General features: G+C 40.9%; 1 pseudogene; it reads left to right on the top strand.

The window, feature by feature from the left end:
- Nucleotides 1–371: 371 nt before the first annotated feature.
- Nucleotides 372–16,520, top strand: part of LOC101419439 (UBX domain-containing protein 8 pseudogene) — a 47,820-nt pseudogene continuing 31,671 nt past the window's right edge.

The raw sequence follows: 16,520 nt of genomic DNA, 5'->3' as shown, positions 1-16,520 counted from the left end.
AGGATTAGCGGCGTTGCGGACGGGGTTTAGGGGGTACAAGTCCGCCAGTGGTGCGGGGGGTGTTCGGAGGAAGGCTGCATCGTAATCAGGCGGGGGGGAGCCTGCGGCACCCTCACCAGGTGGGGGGGAGCCTGCGGCACCCTCACCACTGTTGTAGCAGACGGGAGGCGCAGCGGGCCAGGGAGGTGGGGCAGCTGCGTTACTCCTGGGCGCTGGCCAAGATGGCGGGGTGGCAACGTCACTTCCGGGCGCCGGCCAAGATGGCGGGGCGACTGCGTCACCTCTGGGTGCCGGCCAAGATGGCGGGGTGGCAACGTCATTTCCGGGCGCCGGCCAAGATGGCGCCGGAGACGCTTCCGGTTTAGCGGAAGATGGCGACCGGAAGGCATCCGGGGCGGGACCGGATGGTGACGGGGCAGGAAGAGGCGGATAAAGGCGGGAGGAGGGCGCAGACGAGGAAGAAGGAGGAAGTGCGCCATGTTGGCATTGTTGGCAGGGCACGGCGGATGGGGAAGAAGGCAGAAGTTCGCCATCTTGGTTGGAGTTCGGGTCAGAGGCTGCGGGGGAATTCAGTTCTAGTGCAGCCTCGAGCTGGGCAGACAGAGAGCGGGCATCGTCATCTCCATCAGAGTCGCCGCCAGAGGGGCGGCTGGGCTCGCAGGTGAGAGCAGAGGCAGGGGAGGGCACGCCTTGAAGGCAGGCGCGAATGGCGACGAGGGCTGGGATGAGACCGGGGGGAAACTGCTTGCGCTCATGTTCCATTGCGGACGTTATCCCCTGAATTAAACGTTCATAGGTGTCAGGGCTCCAGAGAGCGCAAGTGGCGAGCCAAGGATTGAAGGGAAGGAGAATGTCCCAGTACCGCTGGAGCTGCCATACTGAGACGGAGACTCGGTGTGTCTCCAAGAGGGCAGCTAACTTGCGGACTTGAGGGACCTGTTTTACTGAAAGCGAGGCCCCCATGTTTATGGAGAGAGAAAAAAGGGAAAAGGGAAAAAGGAAAAAAGGGGGGGTGTGAAGGAAGGGAGACTGCCGGAGAGTCCCTACCTTGAGCGGCAGCACGGGAGGACGGCGATGAGTCCCGTGCGAGGGGTCAGCAGCGGACTGGCCAGGCGAGGGGCCGAAGCTGGGGGTCCCTGTTCGGGCGCCACATTTCAAATTCTCCAGAAAATGGTAGAGATTTTTCTTCTAGCTACATTTGTAAGAGGGCCACACAGAAAGCACTCCCTATATGAGTTATTCTATGAATGATTTAGACCAGATTGCCTTTTATCTGGAGGGCTATTGGTATAAAATTGCTGTACACAGGCAATGATCTAGCTGATCCTGGGAGGGTCTTTCAAATTTTTCTGATTCCATAATCAAATAATCAAAGTGTTAAAACTTATTGCTTAGAGAAGATCTGCCTCCATTTCCACACACCTTCATTTCACAGTTGAAGAGACTGAGAAACAAATACGTGGAAGTGTCTTGTCTAAAGCAAAACAAGTTGTTGGTGGAAGAAAAGGAAGAGTCAGGTCTAGTGTCTGTTCATTCTAGGCTTTCTCCATCACATCCTGCTGCCTCGTAAAGGAAAATCTGGCTTCCAGAAGCTGACATCCTAGTTTTTCTGCTGTAACTAGCCAGTCACCACAAGCCAATCTGAGAGTAAATCTATAGCCCCTATGTTGTCCTCTTTCTTACACTACTCACATTCAGAAACAGAAGCAAATAGATATAATCCCAGCAGTCTCACAGTGCTTCTTATCAGAGGAACCAGCATTCCTCTTCAGGAGGAAAAGCCATTTTGTGAAAACATATAAAGGAGAGCTGGATGTTAAGGAGTAAGAAAACATCACTTATTTAACAAAGTTGGGGGTCCTACGTGTTTTAACCATTACATTGAAAATCAGATCCCTTTTGAGGTTACAGAAGAAGGAAGTATGGAGACATTAACAACAAAACAATGTCAAGAGGTTTTCAGAAACTGTATTCTTTTTAATATTTTTATTCATTATCAGGTGAAGGCAGTGACAGATAAATTATATCACCTAAAGTTATAGTATTTAAATTAAACTTTATATATTTATATATAAACTTACATGTATTTTTCTACATGTAACAATTCAATTAATTAAAATTAGAGGAAGTAGTTTTGTTATTAAATGCCGTAATATTGCTGATTCATACAACTAGTTTCTGCATCTGGACACATGTATAACATAATCAGCATCATTTGGAAAACAATTTTGGAATAAAAAACATCTAGTATTTGAAAGTGTTCTAGAATTCCAATTCTGTAAGGCTGGTTTCATTTCTTCATCCCTGATTTTCAATTCTAGTCTTAAGAGGTTAGTGGAGGTTAAAGATCACTCTACCTACCAGTCTTGGAATGTGTGTGCATGTTTTCAAGTTTTTATTAGGTACTGTTTTTTTACCTTTATACTCAAATCTCTGGTGGTCACAGTTCATTTTTAATAAGTTGGAAATCCTGTGAGGTGATTGTTCAGTGCTTGCATTTAACTAGCAGGCCAGTTACTGAGTCAAAAGTTCAGCTGTTGACCTCACTGAGGAAGCTAGAGAGAAAGCAAGCTGGCTCAGCCTCCCCATTTTAAATGAAGTTCCTTTCATTCTGTTGCTCATTCAGAATCAAAGGGATTTCAAATCTCATGCACCTCCAAGGGAGAAGAGGCCAAAGGGGAGAGGGTACAATTTGCTACTTCAAGAAAACAGAAGATTTTGCTGAGCACTGAGTTCTTAAGACAATACAGTCTTTCAATGCATTATTATCCTTTTGCTTATGAATATGGATTTTTATTAATAGAACTAAACACTCTTTCAGCTAGGAGGTCAACAAAAGCTAGTAATAATTCCTGCAATAAAGGTACATGGTCCCACTCTCCATCTCAAACTCTGTTCTTTTACACATAGAACCATCTGGGCAAGAATGGAGGTGTAGAGTTCAGAAGGCCTTCAGAGAAATCCTGAACAATCCTAGGCATTAGTGTCTAACACTAGAAAGGGAGAAGTTTCCAATATGCATTGCCACAAAGTCACTTAGCTAGGAAGGTACAGTCCTATTTTGAAGGTTGCCATTGATACATAGCTATGTGCCTATGGGTGTATGCTGAAATGCATCATTCACATTTGAAAAGATGCTAACTAACTTCAGACCTACTTCCTCCTACTACTGTGCTGCTAACAATATGTAACTATCAGTTGTTCCCACACTGGTTGGAGAAGAGGAGGATCTGTGAGAGAAAGAAGGATGTTGAATTGTGGATTTTGTTTTGGCTAGGTGGGGATTCACTAATGCCTGAGGTGAGACTAGACTCAGAAACATCTTATCAGGTCTTGTACAAATCAACAGGGCCCCCCCCCCCAAAGTCAAGTTAGGCTTCAGGGTCTGGCAGTTTTGATGGTCTGCTTGAGAACTTCACCACACTGCTGCTCTGTATAGCCATGGGGAAAGAACCCTCCACATATACACACATATGGATGCCCACATAGGCCATTTCCACTTAAGATTCTAGGACATCCTGAACTAAAATTACACAACTATTTGGTTAACCCAGTCCCTAGACCTATTTCATGTTAGGGTTTTAGGGTAGCTAACATTCACCCATCTTCCTCTCCATTGCTATGGCCAAAAGAATAGACATGCCAGAGCAAATGTCTGAACAAAGATCCAAGCACCAGCTTTATCAACAGGCTAATCAACGGCCAAATTGCTCCCCCCACCAAGGTTTAGTCTTCTGGGATTAGCGGGATTGGAAAACAGGGTGTGACCTCTTATCTTGTACTACAAATTGAGGACAGACAGGCCAATGGGAAAGGGAAAACCTGACTAGTTCCCTACTTGTAGGTAGAAAATCTGTAACAGAAAATGAAAACACCTTCCACCAACATCATCTCCAATACAGAATGACCCTACTTTGAGAATAGAAAGCAAGAAGAGGGCTGGCCCTTCTCAGTGATCAATGGGGCAAGCAAAGAAAGGAAAGAGAAAGAAAGGGTGGAGCCTATGTTTTTATTTTTTTATTTTTATTTTTTGAATGCCCGTTTGCCTGTTTTGGTTTTGGTTTGTTTTTTTTTTTTTCTTTTTGAGTGCCATTTGCTTATTTTCTGATAATGTGCCAAAGGGAATATCAAGCTTTGACCATTTTTATTACTCTTTCACTCACCCAAGGGGAGGAACAAATAAGTGAGAGCTCTGAGAGAGGGCAAGGAAGGGTTGACTCCAATGCTCCTCTTAGCTGGGAAAAGAGGGCAAGTTCTATCTTCCAAAAAAGTCATGAGAGAGGGATCAATAAATATTCCCTTCCTCTAATCACTGTAAACCTAAGAATACAGGGTAAGCTTTGAGAAAAACACCATGTAGTCAATTCTCTTGTTTATCAGGCCTTAGAGTCATTGCTCAGTGAAATTTAGGGACATCAGCGGAGAATACCAGGGTATTTTTAAGATTCAAACACAACTATATGTACTGCAGAAGATGCCAAAGAAATTCTTAAAAGAATTCCTACCTTTGTAAAGCAAGTCCCCAAACTTGCGTAAAAGTTAACAGAAAAAGATATAGCATAATAGAGTAATCAAATTAAAATTGTGGGACACAGATTATAATCATCATAAGATTCAGAGAGATAGAAGAATGTTGTGGGTTAGAAGTAAACAAGGAAAGCTTTTTTAGAGGAAGTGGCACAAGAGACAGCATGAGCAGGAGTCAGACAAGAAGAGAAGGAAAATTATACAAACAAGTATAACAATAAGGGCAGTACATGGTAAAGAGGGAAGAAGGTGGAGAAGCCCATGTTATAGGTAATGAGAAGAGTTAAGATGGAGCCAGTTATCGGAGACCCTGACAACCAGGAGATATCATTAAGACCAGCTGTGAGAAACACTGAAGATTATTATAAACTTTCTAGTGACTATCTCTAAAACAAATTGTGCAAACAGAATGGTGTTTGGGTCAGGGAATAACATTTGACTAAAAGGATTCTAAATTGGGGAAGTCTCTGAGATTTAGAGTTCTTAGAGCAAACATTCTAATCTTATGTGGCATTTTATCATTACCTCTTATGATATACTTCAGGGCTTGGTAACTTTTTGGGTGGGAGGGAGAAAATGCCATATCTCCTTCCCAAGTAAACTTTCAGAGAGGAAAATGTGGGACACACAATAGCAGTCCTCCCTCATAGGAAATAGGACACATATTTGTGCTCTACCCCTCCTCAGGGAAGCTCCTCTTGTGTGAGGTGCCCAGTATCAACTCATGGACCAGCATCTAGGTTCTCCTTGGGAATACCCCTTGAACCCCAAGATTCCTGAAGCAGAGAGATGATGGATAATGAAGTATTCACTAGTAGTGCTTTCCCAACCAGGTGTGAGCTTCTCTTTCACCCTAGCACCATTTGGGCTCTAAGCTGGCTTGTCAACACTACTTCTACCATTCCAACATTCTCATTTTACTCTTTCCCCTCTGAAAGGTTTTTCCAACCAAAAGAGTGTTCTTTAAAAATCTAATATCCCAGGAAGAGATTCCAGTCTTTACATATCACCTAACATCTTTTTTAAAAATTTTGATTGGTGTGCAATTTATATACCATAAAATGCACCTGTTTTAAATGTAAATTTGACTGACTTTTAGTAGCTATTGAGTTATGCATTCACCACAATATAGATTTAGAACATTTCCAGCATGCCAATATGATCCCCCATGCCCACTTTCACCTAACACCTTAATGATACTATTTGAAAGTTAGCTGGGAGTAAGACTGAGATAAAAAATGGAAAGGAGGGGGGAGTAATGAAACTTAGTGTGGGGGCAGGGGGAAACACTAGCATGAAGTGCAGATGGGAAAGTAGGAGGGGGCCATCAAAGGTTTCATCTGGTTCACACCTCTCCTGAAAGTGTCACATAATTTCCAAATGTAATGCTGGAATGCATGCCATGGGTGACTCCCTTGGTTTGCCATGCTGCTTTGAAAAATACCACAATGAGTTGGCATAAATAACAGGAATTTACTGTCACAGTCTTGGAAGCTAGAAGGCTTACTTCCTCCCAGGGTTGGTAACACTCTGGTGCTGGTTTGCAGCAATCCTGGGAGTTTCTTGGTTTTCCCATCACATGGTGATGTTCTTTCATTTCTTTCTTGTTCCCACTGACTTCCTGCTTCTCCCTGTGACTTTTTCCTTACAAAGCCTGGATTAAGACCCACCCTGGTTTAGCTTACCACACCCTAACTGAAAATAATATCTGCAGAAGGTACTATTTAAAATGGGTTTGTGGAAAGCGGACTTGGCCCAGTGGTTAGGACGTCCACCTACCACATGGGAGGTCCGCAGTTCAAACCCCAGGCCTTCTTGACCCATGTGGAGCTGGCCCATGCTCAGTGCTGATGCGCGCAAGGAGTGCCCTGCCACGCAGGGGTGTCTCCCGCGTAGGGGAGCCCCACGTGCAAGGAGTGTGCCCTGTAAGGAGAGCCGCCCAGTGCAAAAGAAAGTGCATCCTGCCCAAGAAAGGCGCTGCACACATGGAGAACTGACACAACAAGATGACACAACAAAAAGAAACACAGATTCTGACAGCTGGCGGGTGGGGGGTGGGGGAAGGGGAGGAAAATAAATAAAAAATAATTTTTTTTTAAAAATGGGTTTGCACCCACGGAGACATGGATTAAGATTAAGAACATGTCAAAAATAGGATTCATAATTCAAACCACCACAGTGACCAGTCCTTCATCTCCACTCTTCAGTGAAAATCCTCAGGAGGAAGAAAAGCAGTATGAGTGTAGAAGACCCTTTGTCCCAGCAAGCCCAATACCTAACACAGTATCTTGTACAAAGTTAATACTTAATGTTTCTTGAACTAAAGTGAAACGAGTTGGGGAGATAAGAATTTGGAGGGAAAAATAATGCCCTGTGATGGACATTTGTCATTAGCAGTATCCTTTGCCACTTCCTTATGGTCCTCTAGTTGTCTTTTTTTTTAACCCACCCCCACCCCGTGGCTTTTTGCGTGCTATCTGCTCTTTGTGTCCATTCGCTGTGCATTTTTCTGTGTCTGTATTTTATTATTTATTTTTATTTCCCCTCTCCCCTTGCAGCTTGCTTGCTGTCTACTCTCTGTATCCATTTGCTGCACACTCTTCTGTGGTTTTTTTTGCTTGTTCCCCTTTTTTGTTGCATCACCTTGCTGAATCGGCTCTCCATGGCACCTGTGGGCCGGGCAGCGCCCTGCAGGGTGCGGGTGAGCCTGCCTTCACAAAGGGGCCCTGGGACGCGAACCCAGGGCCTCCCATATGGTAGACAGGAGCCCAACTGATTGAGCCACAGTCGCTTCCCTCTAGTTGTCTTTTTGTTAATTACCTTCCATCACCATCATGTATAGTCTTGTAGGGATGGTAATTCCAGGGGTCCAGGAAGCCATAGTATCTGGTTCTTCTGTCCATCCCAATATATCCAGGAACAAGAGTGTCATTTGACACACTTTGCAAGCCTTTAACCTTAAGCCAGTATGCAAGGTCAGAAGGAATGATTAGCCATCATCCATGGCCTCAGCTGTCCTGACCCCATTGTGAAGCACATACTGTGCTTCCTGTTTCCTGGCCTTCCAGAGCTGCCCTGTTCCTATTTATTCACAATTCCCATTATCCATCCTCTGCTGGTTCTGTGCTGATTTTACCCAGAAGGGTTTTCTGCTGCTTGCAATCAAGAAACCCTAACTGTCTCATGCCCTTTAGAGACAATGGCAACAGTACAGGTGATAGATTGTGAGGGACTAAATTAGGTAATTGAGTAGCTTCCACCAAAGGTATTTTGGGTGGCAAAACCCTTATGACTAAAGAGACATTTCCAGGCTGAAAAGTGAGAGGAGTCAAAGTGGACCCCAAAGTTTTATACTTCATGTATATTACTGCCAAGAAGGGTTCTGGTCATTTGAGCTTTCACCCAGGTGGGTTAAGAAAACTGGTTGCACGTTTCTTATAAATGGATCACAGCACAGACTATTTTAAGACCTAACATATGAGGATGAATAATTTTCACATGCTTTTCACTTCACGGAGAGAACAACCAACACGGCTTGTCAAGCAGTTGGTCTCACTGCTCAACCTCACGCACGTGCAGCCTGGGCAAGTGATTCAGCCTCCTCTAAGTAATGCTTCCCTCTGAAATGGAGAGCCAAGGTTGTGAGTCAGCCCTGCGCAGAGCCAAGAGGCTTTGATTCAATATTATTTTCTGCCTTACCGCACAAGGTTTAAAATGTCCAATCTCTTTTCTTTAGTGCCAATATCCAAATAGTTAGAAGTTACAGACCAGAGCTGCTTCATTGTAAACACTCATTTTCAGAAATCATTGATCCTTACTGCATACCTCCAAAACCAAATAAATAAAGAGGAAGAAAGAAAATTCAATCAAGAAACTAGCAAAATGATAAGGGGTATAATATAAGATGTTAGTGCTGAATGCTAACTTTGTGGTTCAATGCCCAATTTATTATGATGAAAGCACTAGGCAGAAGACAGACATCAGAAGAAATGAAGACTGAATAAATGTGCTACAGCAAGAAAACTACTTATGAATTTCCATGCTGTGTGTCATTGAATAAGAGCTAGAATCATCTGATAGATAAGCATTTTATTCGTGTTCTTCCAAATGGAGACTTTATCAAATTCTACAACCCTTTCCATTGTGGAAGACACAGATCAGCTTGGAAAGAAATCATAACTTATGCAAAAAAACTGAAGGCCCAGCAAAAATAACAGAGCAACAGTCAATTACCAAAAAGCCATGGAATGAAAACATGTAATGCATTTCACTTGGAAAGGATCTCTGAGATTACCCAGTCCAACCCCCAACGCCTGCCAGTTGTAACATGCTCATCAGATAATATGCAATGGAGTCAGATCACACACTAATGCTATGGTAATTCTCCTAGTATTTCAAAGACTGGGAATATGACCCAAGAGCAGGAATAGATTAGTAGAGTTTATTCCGTTTATACTTGCATCCTCTCATTGTCCTCTTTAGAACGGAAATATGTTATCATAGTTCAGTTTCCTTTGTGGTCTCAAAGATAAGAAAATATCTACTTTGATTTCAAATAGAATCATTTCTAGATAAAAGAAGTCTCCTGTATAAAATAGAACAGCTTTTCAAATAGCCTCGCACAACAGTTAGTAATAATTTATGCTTGGTGAACAGGAAAATATGCTGAATTTATTCATTTTACCATGCACCACCTGTCAAAAGGGCAAGCTGATAAAAAAAAAGTGGGAATGGATAACTTTGGTATTTGCAAATCTGATATAAAAGGTTTTTGTAATTCCTCTTGCTTTCGAGAGGGAAGAAAACTAATTCAGAAAGAGACAGAACAGAAAATTCCTGTTATTGTCAAAGCCATGTTATCTGGCAGTCTACCATATAGATTTTAGAGCTTGGTTTTTCATGTCATCCAATATAAATCTTTGTTCCATTTTTGAACTCTAGTCAAAAACTAGTGTCACAACAGACCATCTTTAATTATGAAATTGTTCCTTCTCAGAATCTAGGGGTTACCCCAGTTTCACTGGGATAGTTCCACCCTGTCACATTTTCATAAACACCTCCAAAAGCCAGATGGCAGTTTACTCTCCTCGTCTCCTAAGCCATCCCTGTGTTTCAACCAGGACATGTTTATTTTCAATCCTAATTATTTCTGAAGTAGAGCACTATTTTCTTGCATGGTTTTTGAACATGTTTTAAAGTGTTTTGGTGGTTTCAAAATCCACTCTGAAACAGGAAGTGGTTTTATGTACACAGCAGGTCTTCTCCTCATCTCTCTCCTGAACTTGTGGAAACTCCTTACATTTATGATCATTCAGAGCTTTATGCTTCATGTGGCAAACAGTACATTAAGTACAGCTTGAAGTTTAAGAAATTAATCTCAATTAAAGCTCAGATAACTGCAAGTCAATATAGATGCTACTTTTCATCTTTCGAATGTGTCAGATAATAAAGTCTTTATCATAATTGATTAAAAATATATCATAGATTTTGGAGCATTTTGAAGTGAAGAAAATTATATGGAACTCAGAATTCAGCCAGCTCATTTTATAAACCTGATATATATATTTTAAAGCACACAACAAAAGTCTAGCTGAAAGCCATTACTGATTATAGCTTTGTGATACTATCTTCTCATTTATAAAAACTACAACTTAATCATAAAAACATCACATTTGAGAGACAAAAGATTCTTTTTGAACCCACTTCCTCTCCTATTTAAATCTGAAAGATTACAAGCAATGCCAGCCACTGAGAATTCTGGGTGGCAGGTGGGCAAATGCCTCACATTTTCAAATAACTTCACATGAGCATACCACAACCACATCCTGGATCACCAGAAGCCCAGGAAATCTGGTAATGAAAGTTTTTCTTAATCCCACAGGAATCTAGGATGGGGAGAGAAGGGGTGCATGGCTTGAGTTTCTGACTTCCTGGGTTTTGACCCCTTTGACCTTCCCTACCCTCAGGCCATCTCACTGCAAGCGGTCAGTGAAGGCTGTGGGGAAACCCTGTGACCTGTGAGTGCACCAAAAATGCAGTCTTCCTGCGACAGAAACCCAGAGACCCGGTCCCTCTCCTCATAGGTGAAGAGTTATAAAGCAGAATTAGACACATCAGCATGTGGTGGTTGTGAAAACCAGAGGTAGCAGGGGATGCCATACGAAGCAAAAATTTCCAAAGGACCATCTAATCAAGGCTTCCCATCTTCTGAGATTTCTTTCATCATGACCACTCAAAAACTTAAAGGTTTGGTGTCTTTTGTTTTTATTTGTTTGGTTATTCATCATTAGATAATAACCTAACAATGGGGCATCTACTCTTTGACCTGGTCCCCATAAAATCATAAAAATCCTCAGCCTAAGAATTTTGACTATTATCTTGACTTCTTTGTGAGGGGTTGTCTTAGTTTTCCAGGGCTTCTATAACAAAGCACCACAAACTATTAGTTTAAACAACAGAAATTTACTGCCTCACAGTTCTGGAGGCTAGAAACCCAAAATCAAGGTGTTGGCAGAGCCATACTTCCTCTTAAAAAGGAGAATCCATTCCACATTCCACAACTCTTCCCAACCTGCCACTGAGTGGCCAGCCATCTGTGTCATTCTTTGGTTTCTCGCATAACTCAATCTCTGCCTACTTTTAAATGACACTTTCTCTCTCTGTCTCTCTCTGTTCAAATTTCCTCTTCTTATAAAACACCAATCACATTGGATGTTACTAATAACGTTTTCAAAGATCCTATTTACAAATGTTATCATTCACAAGACCAGGGGTTAAGGCTTGAACATGTCTTTCGGGGGCACACAATTTGATCCACACAATATAACTTGGCTATCGCAGTAAATGGTTGGTACTCAGCCTAGCCACCAGATACTTACTGTAAGAGATGGGGATCAGTTTAGTTTTCACATAAAGGTAATATAAAACAAGGAGGGGAAATATTAATTAATGTAACCTGGCAGCCTACTGCCTCAGTCTCCCACTCCTGGTTTAAGCAGGAACTAAGGAAACCAGCTTAAACCAGCCCGATAGCCAGTAAAAAGGATGCACAAGAAAAAGCTGAGTCAATACCAATTCAGCACTAAATTCCATTCTTTATCTGGCAAAAGGAGAAGGTAAAGGCCAAAACTATCAGAGTGTGATGGGGGAAACTGTTAATCAAAAATTAGGGGACTTGCACGGGAAAGTTAGACCTCTCGAATAGGCTGTGACCTCTGAAGTATCTAATCTATGGAGAAACAGAGGAAGGGCTCGCATGCTAGGCTTAGGGGTATAAATTCTGTCACTTTTCCTTTGTTTGGGGCACCAGCCACGTTTTCTGTTGTGCACCCTTCTTGCAAGATTGAGAATAAATTCTTTTCTTCTCCACTATCAAGTGAGCCTTATTTTCTACCAGAAGATAATTTTTTCTTACTCTTTTTATTTGGTTTTCCATAGCCAGTGTTTTTATTACTCACAGAGGAAGCCTCATGGTATACTAGAAAGCCTGGGCTTTGGATAAAAGATATTTGAATTTAAATTCTAGCTTTATTAACTGTGAGTCTTTGAGTAACCTACCCATATCTCTTTGAATCTGCTTTCTCATTTTTAAATGGCTGTTATGAAGAAGCACTGTAAAACAGCTACTCAGCGCGGTCAGGCCCATCATAGGCATTCTAAAGATGTTAGATATTATTTTTGTAATTTTCTTCCAAGGAATGCTGTGCAGAATTCAATGAGATAACATCTGTGGAAGACCCAGCCTGTCAGTAGTAGTTTAACAACCATTAGTTCCTCTTCCCATGAGGAAATGAAGTCCTTTCTGAATCTGCTTGGGTTTCAAGGAGAGACTTTGGATTTGAATCCAAGGTGCTTCTCTGCAGCCACCTAAAAGCACATGCCCCTTCCACTGCCCATATTCCCAACAGAGAGAGCCCTTGAATGCTCAACACTTTCTTTCCCTCTCCTCACCTTAGGTTAGAGTCCTTCAAGTCTTCTACGCCTCATGATCTGGACTTCTCTTTTCCAAAGGCTGAAATGTCTTTCCAATTTCTTCCTATCACCTGGTCTCTAGATGAGATCCTGCTCTCCACCTACCCTCTCCTATTTCCTCTTCTACCCTGTGCTCTCCCATCCATCCCTGCCTGGATGGTACTCCTTTCACAAGCACTATTTACAATGACAAAGCAAACACATTTGCGTTTAGATAGATTTTGTCTCTGCCAAAAGGGGTTGTATTTACAATGCAGAAGTAGGTAAAGATTGGTGTGTTTTACCACGAGGAATTAAAGCTATTATCCCATGAGTCTGATCGATTTGAGCAGCCAAAACAAACATGTTGAGTAATTTCTTCCCTCACTAGCTAGTTCATTTGCCTGAATTTTCCAGACAATAGCTTCATATTGCAAATTCTTAGAACTGCAAAGGATATTCTTCCTAGCACTTGCATTTCGTTTTAGACATGATTTTGAAAGTAAGCATCTTAGAAAATTCTGGGAGAATTATATAAATAGATAAATACCAATATCTAGTTTCAGAAACACTATAGAAAAGTAACAATAATAACGCCAATAACAATAATAATATGACTATAATTTTTCAAGCATCTTCAGACCACAAATGTAATGCTGAGGGAAAATGGATGTATTTGTTTTCCTCTTGCCTTATGGCTGAAAGAACAAGCCATGCGTGATTTTTATGACCTGGCTAGTGATGTGTCCCTTCAGGGAACTATTAACTCCATCCTTGTAGATGATGCCTGATCCCAGTCAAAATTAGAAATTGCTTAAAAACAGGAAAAAAAAGCATTTCATTCCTAAATAGGCCATTAGTGATATTGGATACTTCGTTATGCTGTAATATAATATTGAAATTCCTAGAGGCAACTGATTTTCAGTAGTGAATTTAAAAGACAAAAGCTAAACTGAGTATTTGCAGAGTGAGTGAAAAAAATCCTGGGTAGTTCAGTATTTTAGAGGTTGAGTGTCAGCAACTGAGCTTTGGAAAAGAATAGCATTCTTTGCAAAGACAACTCAAGGCAAATGACCCAGGTTCAAATTGTGTGGTATAGGTACGAAACCACGTGGTTGGAAAACTAACATCTATTTTGAGTTCGGGGGGGCGGAAACAAAGTACACAGGAAACAGAAGGTCACAGTAATGACCACCATCATCAAAATTAAGTAAATGGACTAAAAATGGCAATATAAGCCACTGATACAATGAAAGCAGAGGAGTACAGCAGGGTTTTTCCCTTGAGTGTGTGCCTGGCTCCCACTCTCCCTGCCTCATTTCATGGTTAATGCAACCTTTGGACAATTTACCCAGGGATGCAGTATCTCCAAAATTACACACATAAGCAAAGTAGTATCAGTTCATATCCTACAGCTAGAAGGAAGCTGATTTGCTGACTGCATGCTATAATTAAAAAGAATTCCATTTTTTTCCATGTCTGTACATTTCATCAGGCTGAATATAAACACCTACATGAAAGACTGCAGATAAATCAGATATGGTATCAGAATGATTCACCAACAGTTCTAATTACGTAAGTACAAAACTATATGTGCTTAAAAGCTTGCAAATGATAATTCACATTTCTCACCATTTGTGTACAAAAGCCCCAATAAATTTTGTTTTCCTGAATATAATATTCGAATTACAAAAATATGGGAAAAATCACTATTCTTCTAAAGTTATCTTTCAATAGATACTTAATTTCCTTTCTGAGGTTACTGTAATTATTTCAAGAACTGAACCTTTTTTCCTGGAATCCTTCTTGACTCATGACAGACAAACTCTCCAAGGACATTCTGATATTTCTCCTGGCTAACCTCTGGGGACATTATTAAAATGCATGATACAATAAGTTAATATTTCACTGAAGGTAAAAAAATGGAAGAATATAAGTTGCAGGGAGAGATAGTTAAGAATCATCTTCAGGTTAGAATATTATTAAATTCATAGAACTATAAAAAATTTAAATCAATATAGATGATTTCAACACAGTATATAAATCAAAGCCTTTCCTATTCTCTGGCTTGATTGATGGGGTTTTCCCATTAAAATTGCCCATTCCATCCCAAATATGGATAATATATAATTCAAAGTTGAAAGCAAATCCCTTGAGTATCCTCGAGATTGGATAAATGTCTTAAAACATCAGCAAATAGGCCTTAAAGTGAGGCAACAATCTATAAACCATCCTGGTGACTTGTCAATAAGAGAGAGACAGGATGAGACAGTAAACCAAGCAACCTTTTCATGACCTTAACCTTCCCCCAACCTTTGAAAAGTAACAAGGTCTGTTCCTTGAGCCTTTGTTTGAAGAAGCTGAGAATAGGAATTGTGAGCTGCCGTGTTCCCACAGAGACATAAAGCAGCCACAACCCCTTCAGTTCAAAATTGCTTTGTATTTGGTGACCTGAGGTTCAAGTAGATAAGATTTTGCCATGTTCAAGAATTCAGAAATAATTCAGGCATGCTATCACTACATTGAGCAAGACAACTGACAAGGGCTAGTGTGGCACATGGAGGGTGGAGAGTGGTCAGGGCATAGAAGAACATATTTCAGAGTGGTAGGTGAACTAGGGACAGGAGCTGTTTTAATAATTTCCTAGTAACCCCGGGATTTTAGCTGACTAGGATAGAAAAGAACACCAGATTAAGAATTAGTAAATCAGGTTTCCATTTAGCTCTGCCTCTAATTTATTCTGTGACCTTGGACACATTTCTGAACCATTCTGGGCCTCAGTTTCCCCATCTGCAGGCACATTGTTTCATCGTTAAATAATGTCTAAGTATTGCCATCTCCCAATAGATGGTTTTGTGACTGTTAATTACTTCTCAGAGATACAAGAAAACTCACGCTAACTGTAATAATACAAATGAAGGAAAAAGAAAACAAATTGAGTTTTTTCCATCTAGCTAACGCCACTTTCCAGCTCAGCAGAGGGGCAGTTAGTGACAGGCAATAGAAAAAATCAGCCTTCTTAGACTAATTAGCATTTGGAAGACCGGTGTGCATCACCATGGAGACCAAAGGGAAGGTGGCCCCAGTAAAGGTCAAAGACTGGCAAAGTAGATGTGGCATTATAATAGGAATAGAGACAACCTATGTTAGAAGTCAGATTTACCCCCAATACCATCAGGTCCTGATTATTTTCTAAAGCAGCGTTTCAAAATAGGGTCCACAATCACCTGCTTCTGAGTCACCTGTTAAATGCAAAGTTCTTAAACTCATCTGGGACCCACTGAATCAGAATCTCTGGGAAAAAGGACTGAGAAATTTAAATTTCTAAGAAGTTTCTCAAATGTTTTGTTTTGTTTGAGTTTTCTGTTTGTTTCCCACAATAAAATTTGAGAACTACAGTTCTAACAAATGGAAAGGAAGCAGATGGGTGAAACACGAAGAATAAAATGCCCAGCATGTATGCTTAGAGAATATCCTGGAACCAGAGGGGTAGCTGGTAACAGTGGATGCCTCCGAGTGGGCCTGAGGTACATGATATACGGGAAATTTACTTTTCACTATAAACTCTTTTATACTGTTTTTATTTTTACCATGAATAGGAATTATATAAATATTTCTAATCCTAAAAAAATTTTAACGTGCAAGTTAAATTGCTAAATTGTGGCAGAATTTCTCAGAGTTGGAATAACTGAATACAATTTTAAAGGTAAGGGATAAAGTAATTACAATTGCTCAGCTTTTTCTTTTCTCTTTTTTAATCAGACAACCAGACTTGGAAAAAGCAAAATGTAGGCTTAGTTTCATATATTATCAAATAAGAGACGGTGAGGAAGACTGTCAGGTTAGGACAATAAAGATGCCCCCTTCAATTCAGAGTACATCTTCTTAGTATACTAGAATTAGTATTGTGTTATTAGCTATACTATTTTTTTATTTTCTGGGTGATTAGCAGTTCTTACCATCTAGCTTATTAAATATAAAGGAAGATAATTTATATTTTTCATAGCCCCTTTTATGGTACATGGTACATAGTACTTGCTCAG

Source organism: Dasypus novemcinctus, chromosome 11 (assembly GCF_030445035.2).
Source record: "Dasypus novemcinctus isolate mDasNov1 chromosome 11, mDasNov1.1.hap2, whole genome shotgun sequence".
NCBI classification, from domain to species: domain Eukaryota; kingdom Metazoa; phylum Chordata; class Mammalia; order Cingulata; family Dasypodidae; genus Dasypus; species Dasypus novemcinctus.
Note: the sequence above shows the minus strand (reverse complement) of the source record. Positions and strands in the feature narration are given on the sequence as shown.